Genomic DNA, 11,429 nt, shown 5'->3' with positions numbered 1-11,429 from the left:
TGCGTGTCAGCAGATTTTTCATCTTTTTTTTTTCTTTTTGCCTCATTGCACAGCATATGGGATCTTAGTTCCCCAACCAGGGATCGAACCTGTTCCTCCTGCATTGGAAGCGCAGAGTCTTAATCACTGGACTGCCAGAGAAGCTCCCATCATCATTTCTTGATGACATGGCTCATCTCCACAGCTCAGGAAACGCCCTGGAGGGCAGGGACGGCGTCAAGCACAGAGCCCTAATCACTGAGCAGAACCAGTCAGGCCCTCCTCGCCTCGAGCCTCGTCTCTGGCCACCTCACCTCCCGGTCCTTCTGCTTTCTGCTCCTGCCGGACTGAACCACCTGTAATTCCCCAAACCCTTTGAGTCAGCTCAGGCCTCTCTGCCTATGCACGGCTGTTCCTTCTGCTGGAACATCCTCCCTGCCCCTTCGGCACCTAACTCCTACGCATCCTTCAAAGCCCCAACCAGGCATCAGTATGGAGACTGCTGCATACCCCCTCCCACCCCGACACAGCAGACCCGTCCCTCCCCTTGGCTCTTCCATGCCCCCCGGTCCCGGTGAGGCAGCAGGAAAGGAGGCTTAGCCTGCAGGCTCCGGACAGTCTGGGGTCCAGTCTGGCTCTTCTCAGCGCTAGTTCTCTGTCACTGCCCCAGCGACTGAGCCTTGCTCTGCCTCAGCTGTTTAGCCTATAAAATGGGGGCGGCAACAGAAGGTTGCTCCTGGTATCACTGTGAGGCTTGGATGAGATAACGCCTGGGAAGCCCTTACCTAGAGAGAGGCCCCATCACTGTCCGCTGTTTTATTTCTTTTGCTCACTTCTTTGTTTTTAATCTGGCTGCACCGGGCCTCAGTTGTGGCACACAGGACTTTCAGTCTTCACCATGTCATGTGGGGTCTAGTTCCCTGACCAGGGACGGAACCCGGGCCCCGGAATTGGGAGCATGGAGTCTTAACCGTTGGACCACCGGGGAGGTCCTAGCCTGTCCTGTTACTACTGCACCGTGATTCCGATTGTCGGATTCTGATTGTCAGATTCTGATTGTCAGCCCTCCGAGTGCTGGGGGCTCTGCGAGAGCCGGGAAATGGCTCTTGTCTCCGTGACTCCCCCGTGCCCTGCTCAGCAGATTGGGGTGAGATACTCAGGAAACATGATTTCCCTTCTCCTTCCCCTTCCTCAGCTCCACCCCCACCCCTACTGCCCTCTGGACAAAGAAAACAGGCCCCAGGGTGGCACTCAACCTGCCCAAGTACAAGCCTACTTTCTCACGGGGGTCCCCAACACAAATCCAGGGCTGCAGGTTCCAGGCTCCCCAGGGCCACCCTGAGAGCTGCCCCCACAGCAGCCCTTCCAGCCCATTGCAAATCCAAAGAGAGTACCCCATAAACTTGGTTTATGAGCCAGGAAAAAGATCAAGACACTTGCCTTGTTCCTGAGTCACTAAGACCACAAAGAAGGCCACACCAGTGTCCTTGTTCCCTGTCCAGCCACCAGATCCCTCTCCTGAGAGTGGACCCCCCCCAACCCCGTAAATCAGAAAAAAAAAAAAAAACACTGCATAGCCAAAGGCACACCTAAATACTGTCCTTAATAGTTGGGTTCAGGGCCAATATGGCAGCAGGCAGAGCAAACCAAAGCCTTCCCCAAACCAGAGTCCCATCCATCTAAGCGCAAAGCAGGCGGGTCAGCTGCTTGGCTGAGCTTAGTGACCCAGATAACCATGATGGTGAGATCACTCACCTAGAGCCAGACATCCTGGAATGGGAAGTCAAGTGGGCCTTAGAAGCATCACCATGAACAAAGCTAGTGGAGGTGATGGAATTCCAGTTGAGCTATTTTCAAATCCTGAAAGATGATGCTGTGAAAGTGCTGCACTCAATATGCCAACAAATTTGGAAAATTCAGCAGTGGCCGCAGGACTGGGAAAGGTCAGTTTTCATTCCAATCCCAAAGAAAGGCAATGCCAAAGAATGTTCAAACTACATCACAATTGCACTCATCTCACATGATAGCAAAGTAATGTTCAAAGTTCTCTAAGCAAGGCTTCAACAGGACATGAACCGTGAACTTCCAGATGTTCAAGCTGGTTTTAGAAAAGGCAGAGGAACCAGAGATCAAATTGCGAACATCTGTTGGATCATTGAAAAAGCAAGAGAGTTCCAGAAAAGCATCTACTTCTGCTTTATTGATTACTCCAAAGCCTTTGACCTTGTGGATCACAACAAACTGTGGAAAATTCTTCAGGAGATGGGAAAACCAGATCACCTGACCTGCTTCCTGAGAAATCTGTATGCAGGTCAGGAAGCAACAGTTAGAACTGGACATGGAACAACAGACTGGTTCCAAATAGGAAAAGTAGTACGTCAAGGCTGTATATTGTCACCCTGCTTATTTAACTTCTATGCAGAATACATCATGAGAAACGCTGGGCTGGATGAAGCACAAGCTGGAATCAAGATTGCTGGGAGAAATATCAGAAACCTCAGATATGCAGATGACACCACCCTTATGGCAGAAAGTGAGTTCAGTTCAGTTCAGTCTCTCAGTCGTGTCCGACTCTTCGCGACCCCATGAATGGCAGCAGGCCAGGCCTTCTGGTCCATCACCATCTCCCGGAGTTCACTCAGACTCACGTCCATCGAGCTGGTGATGCCATCCAGCCATCTCATCCTCCGTCGTCCCCTTCTCCTCCTGCCCCCAATCCCTCCCAGCATCAGAGTCTTTTCCAATGAGTCAACTCTTCGCATGAGGTGGCCAAAGTACTGGAGCTTCAGCTTTAGCATCATTCCTTCCAAAGAAATCCCAGGATTAATCTCCTTCAGAATGGACTGGTTGGATCTCCTTGCAGTCCAAGGGACCCTCAAAAGTCTTCTCCAACACCACAGTTCAAAAGCATCAATTCTTCGGCACTCAGCCTTCTTCACAGTCCAACTCTCACATCCATACATGACCACTGGAAAAACCATAACCTTGACTAGATGGACCTTAGTCGGCAAAGTATTGTCTCTGCTTTTGAACATATTATCTAGGTTGATCATAACTTTTCTTCCAAGGAGTAAGCGTCTTTTAATTTCATGGCTGCAGTCACCATCTGCAGTGATTTTGGAGCCCCAGAAAATAAAGTCTAACACTCTTTCCACTGTTTCCCCATCTATTTCCCATGAAGTGATGGGACCAGATGCCATGATCTTCGTTTTCTGAATGTTGAGCTTTAAGCCAACTTTTTCACTCTCCTCTTTCACTTTCATCAAGAGGCTTTTTAGTTCCTCTTCACTTTCTGCCATAAGGGTGGTGTCATCTGCATATCTGAGGTTATTGATATTTCTCCCGGCAATCTTGATTCCAGCTTGTGTTTCTTCCAGCCCAGCATTCCTCATGATGTACTCTGCATAGAAGTTAAATAAGCAGGGTGACAATATACAGCTTTGATGTACTCCTTTTCCTATTTGGAACCAGACTATTGTTCCATGTCCAGTTCTAACTGTTGCTTCCTGACCTGCATACAGATTTCTCAAGAGGCAGGTTAGGTGGTCTGGTATTCCCATCTGTTTAAGAATTTTCCACAGTTTGTTGTGATCCACACAGTCAAAGGCTTTGGCATAGTCAATAAAGCAGAAATAGATGTTTTTCTGGAACTCTCTTGCTTTTTCCATGATCCAGTGGATGTTGGCAATTTGATCTCTGGTTCCTCTGCCTTTTCTAAAACCAGCTTGAACATCAGGGAGTTCACGGTTCACGTATTGCTGAAGCCTGGCTTGGAGAATTTTGAGCATTACTTTACTAGAGTGTGAGATGAGTGCAATTGTGCGGTAGTTTGAGCATTCTTTGGCGTTGCCTTTCTTTGGAATTGGAATGAAAACTGACCTTTTCCAGTCCTGTGGCCACTGCTGAGTTTTCCAAATTTGCTGGCATACGGAGTGTAGCACTTTCACAGCATCATCTTTCAGGATTTGAAAATAGCTCAACTGGAATTCCATCACCTCCACTAGCTTTGTTCATAGTGATGCTTCTAAGGCCCACTTGACTTCACATTCCAAGATGTCTGGCTCTAGATTAGTGATCACCTCATCATGATTATCTGGGTCGTGAAGATCTTTTTTGTACAGTTCTTCTGTGTATTCTTGCCACTTCTTCTTAATATCTTCTGCTTCTGTTAGCTCCATACCATTTCTGTCCTTTATCGAGCCCATCTTTGCATGAAATGTTCCCTTGGTATCTCTAATTTTCTTGAAGAGATCTCTAGTCTTTCCCATTCTGTTGTTTTCCTCTATTTCTTTGCATTGATCGCTGAAGAAGGCTTTCTTATCTCTCCTTGCTATTCTTTAGAACTCTGCATTCAGATGTTTATATCTTTCCTTTTCTCCTTTGCTTTTTGCCTCTCTTCTTTTCACAGCTATTTGTAAGGCCTCCCCAGACAGCCATTTTGCTTTTTTGCATTTCTTTTCCAGGGGGATGGTCTTGATCCCTGTCTCCTGTACAATGTCACGAACCTCATTCCATAGTTCATCAGGCACTCTATCTATCAGATCTAGGCCCTTAAATCTATTTCTCACTTCCACTGTATAATCATAAGGGATTTGATTCAGGTCATACCTGAATGGTCTAGTGGTTTTCCCTACTTTCTTCCATTTAAGTCTTAATTTGGCAATAACGAGTTCATGATCTGAGCCACAGTCAGCTCCCAGTCTTGTTTTTGTTGACTGTATAGAGCTTCTCCATCTTTGGCTGCAAAGAATATAATCAATCTGATTTCGGTGTTGACCATCTGGTGATGTCCATGTGTAGAGTCTTCTCTTGTGTTGTTGGAAGAGGGTGTTTGCTATGACCAGTGCATTTTCTTGGCAAAACTCTATTAGTCTTTGCCCTGCTTCATTCCGCATTCCAAGGCCAAATTTGCCTGTTACTCCAGGTGTTTCTTGACTTCCTACTTTTGCATTCCAGTCCCCTATAATGAAAAGGACATCTTTTTTGGGTGTTAGTTCTAAAAGATCTTGTAGGTCTTCATAGAACCGTTCAACTTCAGTTTCTTCAGCATTACTGGTTGGGGCATAGACTTGGATAACTGTGATATTGAATGGTTTGCCTCTTGATGAAAGTGAAAGAGGAGAGTGAAAATGTTGGCTTAAAACTCAACATTCAAAAAAACTAAGATTGTGGCATCTGGTCCCATCGCTTCAAAGCAAATAGGTGGGGAAACAGTGGAAACAGTGACAGACTTTATTGTTTTGGCTCCAGTATCATTGCAGATGGTGACTGCAGCCATGAAATTAAGGCGTTTGCTCCTTGGAAGAAAATTTATGACCAACCTAGACAGCATATTAAAAAGTAGCGACATTACTTTGCCAACAAAGGTCCGTCTAGTCAAAGCTGTAGTTTTTCCAGTGGTCATGTATGGATGTGAGAGTCGGACTATGAAGAAAGCTGAGCACCGAAGGATTGATGCTTTTGAACTGTGGTGTTGGAGAAGACTCTTGAGAGTCCCTTGGACTGCAAGGAGATCCAACCAGTCCATCCTAAAGGAGATCAGTTCTGAATATTCATTGGAAGGACTGATGTTGAAGCTGAAATTCCAATACTTTGGCCACCTCATGCGAAGAACTGACTCATTAGAAAAGACCCTGATGCTGGGAAAGATTGAAGGTGGGAGGAGAAGGGGAGGACAGAGGATGAGATGGTTGGATGGCATCACCGACTCAATGGACATGAGTTTGAGTAAACTCCGGGAGTTGGTGATGGACAGGGAGGCCTGGCGTGCTGCAGTCCATGGGGTCTCAAAGAGTCGGCCACAAATGAACAACTGAACTGAACTGAGATGCAATTTACATACCACAAGATTCACCCACAGGGAGTAATTCAATGTGCTCTATTATATTTTACGGAGTCGGGCCACCATCACCACAATCCAACATTAGAATGCTGTCCATGTACAGCCACTCTCCATTCCCTACAGCCAGCACCCCCACCAGCCCCAGGCATTCTTGAAACTATTTTACATCTGTATAGATTTGTCTATTAGGACATTTCACGTAAATGGAGTCATACAGCATGCAGTCGTTTGAGGCTAGCTTCTTTCATTTAGCATGCCTTTGAGTTCATTCATTTTGTAGAGGTTTCAATATTTCGATCATTTTTGTATTCTATGGAATGGAAACATCAGGTTTTGTTTCTCCATCCACCAGATGAGGGACATTTGAATTGTTTCCATTTGGGGCCATCATGAATAAAACTGCTATGAACATTTACGTGTGAGTTTTGGGTGGGTACAGGTTTTCATTTTTCTGAAGTGGATAACTAAGGGTGGAATCACTAGGTCATAGGCTAACTCTATGTTCACTCTTTTGAGAAATTGCTTTTCCAAAGCAACTGCACCATCTCACATTCCCACCAGCCATGCATGCGGATTCCATCTCTGCCCACCTCTGCTGACACTTGTTATTGTCTAGTGGGCTGAGTCGTGTCTCACCGTGGTTGCGACCTGCATTTCCCTAACGACTAAGGGTGTAGAGCCGCTTTTTGCTTGCTTACTGGCCATCTGTCTATCTTCTTTGGGCGTGTGTCTGTTCAGATTCCTTTGCCCATTTTTTAGCTGGGTTATGTGTCTTCTTCATCAGTCCCCTTTCACAGATTAAAGGACTGAGGCTCAGTGAGGCTGAGCGGCTAGCCCACAGCACCACAGCTTGTGGGGGGACCGGGAGCCTGACCCCTAAGTGCTGCCCTTGGCACCACTGCGGGCCACCTGCAGATCCCCATTTGACCTTATTCCCTGTGGGCATGTTTGGAGCTTGTTAGGACTTGAATGGCTCTTTGGACCCGGGGGACTGGAGGGGGACTGGGGGACATCTCTCTACCTTTAGAAGTCTGTGATGCCCAGAAAGAAAAGCGCTTGACCCCTCCCCAGCAGCCTGTGCCCCTCCACAGCACCAGGACCAGGTGACGGCAGCGTCACTCTCGCAGGTCCTCAGCGTTGGAGGACGCGTGTCCCGGACCTCGCGGCTGCACCCCACCCTCTCCCCCCCGCCCCCCGCTCCCAAAGCCTCTCCACCCGCCTGCCTCTCCGCCCTGCACTTGGGAGCCCGGCCCACTGTCTCCTGACCCCAGGGCTTGGCTCGGCTTCCTGGCTCCTGTTCTGGCTTTTTCTCCGCTGTCCAGTGACTCCCCTGATGGCGCACTGGGTCCCAGCCCTGCCGGCCTGACCCAGCTTTCCTCCAGAAGCCCCCTCAATCAGTCCTCTCAGCAGACAGCGTGTGTGCACCTGCTCAGAGCAGGACAGCAGGGCCCAGAAAAGACGGGATGTGGTCTGTGCCCTTGATAGAGTGGATGAGGGAGCACCGTAAACGGTTGAGAGCCAGTGGGGGTTTTGCTTTCTCAGTTTGTTTAGGCTGTGCTGGGTCTTCACTGCCGCTCGGGGGCTTTTGTCTGGTCCTGGTGAGCAGGGGCTGCACTCTCTAGTCGCAGTGCAAAAGCTCCCCATGACGGTGGCTTCTCCTGTTGTGGGGCAGAGGCTCTATGGTGCACGGGCTTAGCAGGTGGGGCACACAGGCTTAGCTGTCCCACAGCGCATAGGATCTTCCCAGAGCAGGGACTGAACTCAGATCCCCTGCACTGACAGGCAGATTCTTAACCCCTGGACCACCAGGGAAGTGCCGCCAGTGACGTTTTACAGGAGCCGTAACAGATGAGGAAGCCTGTGCGAGGAATTGCGGGGTGAGGGCCAGGAGGCAGAGGGGAACACGGACAGACTCCCCGTTGGAGGGCAGAGGCAGGCAGGGCACGCCGGGCCGCAGGAGCAGCAAGAGCCGTGGCGGGGAGGCGCGAAATCCGCGCAACTGTGAGCAGCTCGGGGTGTCGGTGTGAAGTTCGCACCCAGGATCTGGTAAAGCTGGGGTCACAGAGGGCCTTGCCATACAGAGGAATTCAGAGCAGTGGGAGTAAATAAGGGTTTGAAGATGGGGATGGACTTGGTCAAGTCTGTGCTTTAGGTGGTCAGTGCCATGAAGTCCAGCCCACGACTCACACGGGGTATTCTGTGGCTGCCGGCCCATCGCATCCCGCTTCCCAGCCCATTCACTCTCCTGTTCTCCTAGAAGAGCATTTCACACCTCCTCTCTCTCGAAGCCCAGACGCCTCTTCCCTGTCCCCCTCCTCAGCTAACGGCCTTCCTTCCTATACGCTAAGGAAGCAGAAGCAACCAGAAGGGATGGCTCACATCCGTCCATCACTTCATTCCAGTCTAGGTGGCTCTGCTCCGCACTCCCACCGTGGTGTTAAGTGAACTCTCCGGCTTGCACCTGAGTCCCTTTCCTCCATCTGTGCAAGGGAGCTGCCTGTCCTCCCCTATTCAAGGACATCGCCCTGTCAGCTGGCCCCTGTCTGCTGGGTCATTCTCATCACCATACAAATCACTATCTCACCATGAAGTAATTTCTCAACAGTTTTTTTTTTTTTTTTGACCCTGCATCCCCTCCAGCAATGGGCCCATTTCTCTGATCATTTTCACGGTACAATGTCTCAAAAGAGTTTTGGATGTTTCTCTAGCCACATTCAGTTTAAAGAACTGAATCAATTCGAAGAATCAAACTGAACACGGAGCGGGAGATTATAAAAAATACCAAGGCTTTCGGCTTTTGGCTCGGAGGAGGCAAAGGTGGAACTTTCTTTGCTCGTCCCAAATCTGGGTTCATCCAACACCGGCCGCCTCCACCACGTCGCCTAAATAATAATAATAATAATAATAATGGCCATGGACATTTGAAAAAGAACCAAACAGAACTTCTGGGAATGAAAAACATATCAAGTGAAATTTAAAAATCAATGGCTGGATGAAATAGCAGACCATATAGAGCTGAACAGATAACTGGGGAAACTGAAGATATCTTTGAAGAAACTTATCTGGAATGTGCAACAGAGAGATAAAGTTATAAACTACAGGAAAAAACTAAAGACATGGAGGATCGAATGAGAGGGCGTGACACACACCTCTTTGGAGTTCGGTGAAGAAGGCTGAAAACAGCCCTGCAAAAGATGCCCATGTCCTAATGCCTGGAACTTGTAAACGTTACCATATATGAGAAGTGGCGAAGCGGGGAGGAATCTTTGCAGATGCAAGAAAGAGTCAGTGGACAGGGAGATCAGCATAGATTATCCTGAGTCCCTAAACGCTATCGCTTGTACTCTTATGAGCGGGAGATTTGACAACACACAGAGAAGTCTACAGGGAGACGAAACAGAGAGGTTTGAGGACACCACCCTTCAAGCCTGGACTGATGCTGCTACAAGCCAAGAGGGTGGCGGCCACCAGGCCCTGTAAGAGACGAGGAAGGCATTCCCCCTACGAGAAAGCCTCGAGAAAGTTCAGCCCAGCCGTATTAGTTAGGACTTCTGGTCTCCAGAACTGTGAAAGAATAGATGTCAGTGGTTTTAAGTCACCAAGTTTGTGGCCATTTGTTAACAGCAGCCGGAGAACACTCATAATGGGAGGGACGCTTAGCTGCAAAGATAACAGCTAAGAATTTTTTACAATTGATGAAATACTTGAATCATATGTATTGATGAAATACATGAATCATATGTATTGTAATACATGTAACACAGTAAACGTAAAGAAAGATCGAAGTTTAAACTCACATGTATGTATAATATAATGCACCTGCAGAATAACATCGTCAAAGAGAAAATACAGTCAGAGGGGAAACAACAGATGGTTAACCAAGAAACACGGATGCTTGGACAGCTGACTTTTCAGTATTAACAACTATAGCCGGAAGACAGTGGAATAATGTTTTCAAAGGGACAAATAATTGTCCTATAACGAAAATAATTGTCCCTAAGATTGTATACCTGGAAAAACTATCTTTCAAGAACAAAGACAAAATCCTCAAATGAATAAATTGGGTGTCTTGAACACCAATACAGTCCACGGGGTCGCAAAGAGTCAGACACGACTGAGCGACTTCACTTTCACCACATATAAACTTTCATCAAGAGTAAGTCAGACAGAGAAAGACAAACATCATAAGATATCACTTGTGGACTCTAATAAAAAATGACACAGATGAACTTATTTACAAAACTGAAATAGACTCACAGATCTCAAAATCAAATGTACAGTTACCAAAAGGGAGAAGTCGGGGGACACGATAAATTAGAAGATTGAGATACATACTGAGCTGTCCTGAGCTATGCTGTGCCAAGTCATTTCAGTCGTGTCCGGCTCTGCAGCCCTCTGGACTGCCGGGCTCCTCTCTTCGTGGGATCCTCCAGGCAAGCGCACCAGGGCAGGTTGTAGTTTCCTGCCTCCAGGAGACCTTTCTGACTCAGGGGTCAAAGCTGCATCTCCTGCGCTGGCAGGCAGGTTCTTTGCCACTAGCACTACCTGGGAAGCCCACGATGTATACTGCTACATATAAAACAGATGCCTAATACGGGCGTGCTGTATAGCACAGAATTCTACCCAATACTCTGCCATAATGCATATGGGAAAAGGACCTGAAAAGAATGAAAAAATACATATGTATAACTGATTCACCTTTCTGTATATCTGAAACTAACACAACATACTAAATCAACCATGCACCAATTAAAAATTTAAAGCAACTCTCACCCAGGGAACTTTAAACAGTGTACATCAGGTTGAAGGGAAATGATCCCAGATGTACGTTGGAAATGTAAAATAGAACAATGGAAAAAAAGGGCAACCGTGCAGGGAAATATAAACCAATGTTAATGAAATAAAGTATAATTAATTAATTATATTAATTAATTAATAGAAATTAATTTATCATTCAATGCAGTTTCAAATAAACTCCCAACCAGGTGTTCATGACACAGAATGATCTCTTTCTATAATTTATAAAGAAGGACAAAGGGCCAAAAGGAGCTGAGACATTCCTGAAGAATTACAAGGAGCAGGGCTTGGCCTACCAGGTTTCAGCACACACAACATCCAGTGACCTCTAAGCCTTGGTTTAAAGCCCTGGTCTTTGGAGTAGTGTGGCCTTGGCTCAGAGGCAGACACATAGGCCAGGGAGCAGGCGAGAGAGTCCAGAAACAGACTCGAGCATAATGGAAATGTGATCTAGAGAAGATGTGGTTTACAAAAATAATGCGGAAGATGAACTGCTCAACACACAGAGCTAGAACGGCTGCTTATCCGAAAGGGAAAACCTGAAATTAGATCCTTATTTATATAAAATCAGTTCCTTTGGCCGAAGACCTAAACACGCAAGGCAACATTTTAGAAGAAAGTAGAGGAAACTATGTTCTCAGGGGAGGAAAGGACTTTTTTAAAAGCACACAAAAAGCACAGATCTCATCGATGAGTTCCACTGCGTTAAGAACAAGAATTTCTATTCACCAAGACGCACCATTTAGAAAGCGGAAAGGTAAGCCACAGATTGGGAAAGGACTAGCTGAAATGCATGTACTTTACAGAAGAT

The sequence above is a fragment of the Budorcas taxicolor genome, chromosome 2 (genome assembly GCF_023091745.1).
Source record: "Budorcas taxicolor isolate Tak-1 chromosome 2, Takin1.1, whole genome shotgun sequence".
Taxonomy (NCBI): Eukaryota; Metazoa; Chordata; class Mammalia; order Artiodactyla; family Bovidae; genus Budorcas; species Budorcas taxicolor.
Note: the sequence above shows the minus strand (reverse complement) of the source record.